The following is a 4056-nucleotide window of genomic DNA, read 5'->3' as shown; positions in this document are numbered from 1 at the left end:
GCTTTTATTCAGGCATTTAGCTGATTGAGTGAGGCACACCCACATTGGAAAGAACAATTTGTTTTACTTGGTCTACCAATACAAAAACCCTCACAGACTCATCTAGAATAATGTTAGAACATATATTTAAATAACCCTGTGTCCCAGTCAAGTTTCCACCCAAGTAATCATCACACCTTCCAAATTTATTTCTCCTAATCCACATATTTACTACCTCAAATTAAAGCTGCCGTGGAGTAAAAATTAAGGAAGTGCATTTAATCAAATATCTTTATTTTAAATACTTGACACCCTAAAAAATTATTTCCAATATTATTTTCTCTAGAAATACGCCAATAATTCTGTATTGTTTTAATAGAGGACTTAATGATGATTAATTAAATTATCTTTCCAAATTAATGAAGACAGATTTAGTAGCACATATATTTTAGAGATATTAGTGAGACACATTTAGCTGATGCTAGTTCAGCAACTAAGTTTCTATTTTGATATGGCTTTGTCTAGTCTTCTATATAATATTTTATACAAAAAGTGCAAGAAAAATGCTCACTTCAACAAGTATCTCTTGTCAACATGTCTAGAATGGAATGCACTATATTGGTGTGCGAGTGAATAACCATAACTTGAACATGGACAACAAATATTTCTAGAAGAGCAATACATGTGCAGGTTGAAATATATTATCATGCCATTCCCAATTATCAAAAAGTGATTGATGTTAATTTACCATTCTGTATTAAAATAAATGAATATATAGTGTTTTATGTTGTATAGTTACAAAACTATATAGTCAAGATTTAAATAATTATTTATACAATTTATACAAAATTTAAACAATTATTATAACTAGTGGTGTAAAAAATAGGTATGCTTATCAATATTATATTGTTTACACTTTTTTAAATTACATGGAACAACACTACTGCTTAGTGAGGCTATTAAAGGGTCTAATATTAATTGTATAAAGGAATAATGCCTGCCTTACTTAAGACCAGCTTTTCCATAACTCATAATAAAAAATGTACAAAGATGCAGAATAAGCAAATAAGTATTTTTTAATGAGATTTGTGAATTACTCATTTTATTTCTGCCTTGATTAGTTTGTGCTGCTGCAGCATTGTCATAGACTTAATAGCCCCCTCAGCAGCAACTCATTTCTTTAAGTTCTGGAGGCTGGGAAGTCCAAGATCAAGGAGCTGGCAGGTTTAGTGTCTGGCAAGGCCTTACTTCTTGGTTTGCAGAAAACCAACTTCTCGTATTGCTGCATGGTGGAAAGTGAGATATCTAGCTTTTTAGCCTCTTCTTGGAAAGCTCTGCTCCACTTATGAGTGTTCCACTCTCATTCTTTCATCCCCTTCTGAAGACCCCATTTTAAAATATCACTATATTGGGATTAAGGTTTCACCCTATGAATTTTAGGGGAACACAAACATTCTATCTATTGCATGTTTAGCCAAACCAGTATTTTGTTCCTTTTAAATTTAAACAAACATATTGTGATATAACCGACAATAAACTGTTCAAATTTCCTGCCTATTTTGAACTGATAAACTTTAACATTCCATTCTTGCTAAAAACTTTCAACAAACGAGAAACTGAAGGAAAATGTCTCAACCTGATAAAGGCATCTTAAAAAATCTATACCTAATAGAAAACTTAGTGGCATAGGGATGGTTGCTTTCCAAGATTTGGAACAAGACGAAGATATGCACTCTTACTAATTCTCTTCAATAATGCTGTTCTGAGATTTTGGTCAACACTCAGGCAAGAAAAAAATGAATTAAAAAGAAAGAAGCAGAACTGTCTTTATCCATAAAAGAGATGATCATCTATGTATAAATTTGAATTGACTTTGTAGAAAAGTTACTAGAGCTAATAACTGAGCTCAATAATTAAAATTCAATATTCTAGAAGTAATATTTTGAAAATTTAAAAGTAACTTTTCATGGTAGCAGCATTGTAGTCAATGAGATTTATCTGAAGAGCAATTATTGCTAATTGGAAACTTTTCCTAATACACTGCTATGATGACTTGAAAAATAGTCAGCATGGCCAGTTTTTGACAGAATTTATGAAGTCTGAATTAAAAAAAAGAAAATTTTAAAAATATTATTTCTAATAAAAGTATGAAATATTTCAAGTAAATCTGATTAAAAAAACATGGAATAATTGCTTTTTGTATGTTAAAAACTGACAAGAACTTTATTATGTTGCTGAAAAAATTTAAAACGACCTGAGTAAGTGAAGAAAAAAACCATATTCATTCATCTGGTGACTTAATATTTTTAACATATAAATTCATTCTAATTTGCTCTATAAATGTAATAAACTTCCAATCAAAGTCCCAGAAAGTTTTTCCTTTTAGTAGAACTAACAAATTAATTCTAAAATTTATTTGTAAATGCAAATTACCTATAGGAACACAAGCTGCTTAAAAATAATAACAAGTTTTGAAGACTAACACTATCTAATTTCAAGACATATTATAAAGTTATAATAATCAAGATTACATGTGTATGTCACAATAGACATATAGACCAATAGAACAAGATAGAAAATTCAGAAATATGTATATATATATATATATGTACGGACAACTGATTTTCAAGAAAGAGTGGAAGTAATTCAGGGAAGATAGCCACTCATTTCAACATTGGTAATAAGAACAATGAAATGAACTTTACAATGAATATCTCACACAATATAAAAAATGAACTAAAAATGGATTATAAAAATAAGTGTCAAAGCTTAAACAATAAAAAAATATTTTATAAATGAGTTTTGATATACAAAGAGAAGGTTTTCCATATGGTGACACAATGAAAGGTGTTTATCTCCCTAGAAACAAGAAGTAAAGGATTGTGAAGAACAAACAATTTATTTCTTAGCTCAGGCCTTCTAATATTCATGATCAGTGAGCAGGGAGAAATGGGTGAGTAGAAATGCTGGCAGGACAAATAGATTCAGTCTTAGTAAATCATGAAATCGCCATACCTGGTTCTAAAAGGGATACATTTTCAACCAAACATGAATGCTAATTTTTTCTGTAATATTTTTACATAAATATGCAGAATTGCCTTTATGAATTACAGAATAGGAATTAGATCCAGTCCTAAATTTAGTCAAAACAAAATATATCAACACTCTGATATAGCTTTTAATTTTTAATGAGTGGTTATTTATTAAAGGCATAGATAATATTAGTAATAACGATGAAACATTTTTCCAGAAGTCAAAGTTAGAGATTGTATGATGGTCTGAACATCAAGTTGATCATCTGAAAAATCCCAGCATTTCATATTCATTTTTTAAGTTTTCAACTTTGTCAAAGCATACAGAACTAGAGTGTGTGATTTAGTAAAATATTATCAATAATAAATATTCCGTATATGAATAAATGAATATTTTCGATACTGACTGACAGTATTAGTAGGAAGCATGGAGATGAATGTTACTGGGCTTGGCAGATTCAGAAGTGCTTTAAAAGATGCAAACAGGGAAGCTGGGAAATTCATAGTACCATCACCTGGAAAAAGGTTTCTACGTGCTCTTGGGAGTTAAAATCAGAATTAAACATTGGTTTGCATCCTTACACTGATTTTCAGGAATAATTTAATCTGTATTATAGTTTTGTGAAAGTACGCTCTATGACTAGAAAATAAAAATCTGAAAATTAGTGTGATTGAAACATGTATAAAACATCCAAAGATAGAAATTTTTTTTTTTTTTTTTTTTTTTTGAGACAGAGCCTCAAGCTGTCCGCCTGGGTAGAGTGCCGTGGCATTACAGCTCACAGCAACCTCCAACTCCTGGGCTCAAGCGAGTCTCCTGCCTCCGCCTCCCAAGTAGCTGGGACCACAGGCGCCCGCCACAACGCCCGGCTATTTTTTGGTTGCAGCCGTCATTGTTGTTTGGCGGGTCCGGGCTGGGGATTCGAACCCACCACCTTAGGTGTACGTGGCTGGCGCCTTAGCCGGTTGAGCTACAGGCGCCGAGCCCCAAAGATAGAAATTATGGGACTTCCTCCCTTTGGAAGAGTTCAAAATTCTCCTATTT

The 4056-nt window shown here is 31.8% G+C and overlaps 1 non-coding gene across 1 annotated transcript; it reads left to right on the top strand.

Annotated features, from left to right (window-relative positions):
* The first annotated feature begins 1937 nt into the window (after positions 1 to 1937).
* Positions 1938 to 2078, top strand: LOC111723250. Its single transcript, XR_002771829.1, has one exon. It is a non-coding gene; the product is annotated as a U4 spliceosomal RNA (small nuclear RNA).
* Positions 2079 to 4056: the final 1978 nt, after the last annotated feature.

This window comes from Otolemur garnettii, unplaced genomic scaffold, assembly GCF_000181295.1.
Source record: "Otolemur garnettii isolate 467f Iridium unplaced genomic scaffold, OtoGar3 scaffold00009, whole genome shotgun sequence".
Taxonomy (NCBI): domain Eukaryota; kingdom Metazoa; phylum Chordata; class Mammalia; order Primates; family Galagidae; genus Otolemur; species Otolemur garnettii.
Note: the sequence above shows the minus strand (reverse complement) of the source record. Positions and strands in the feature narration are given on the sequence as shown.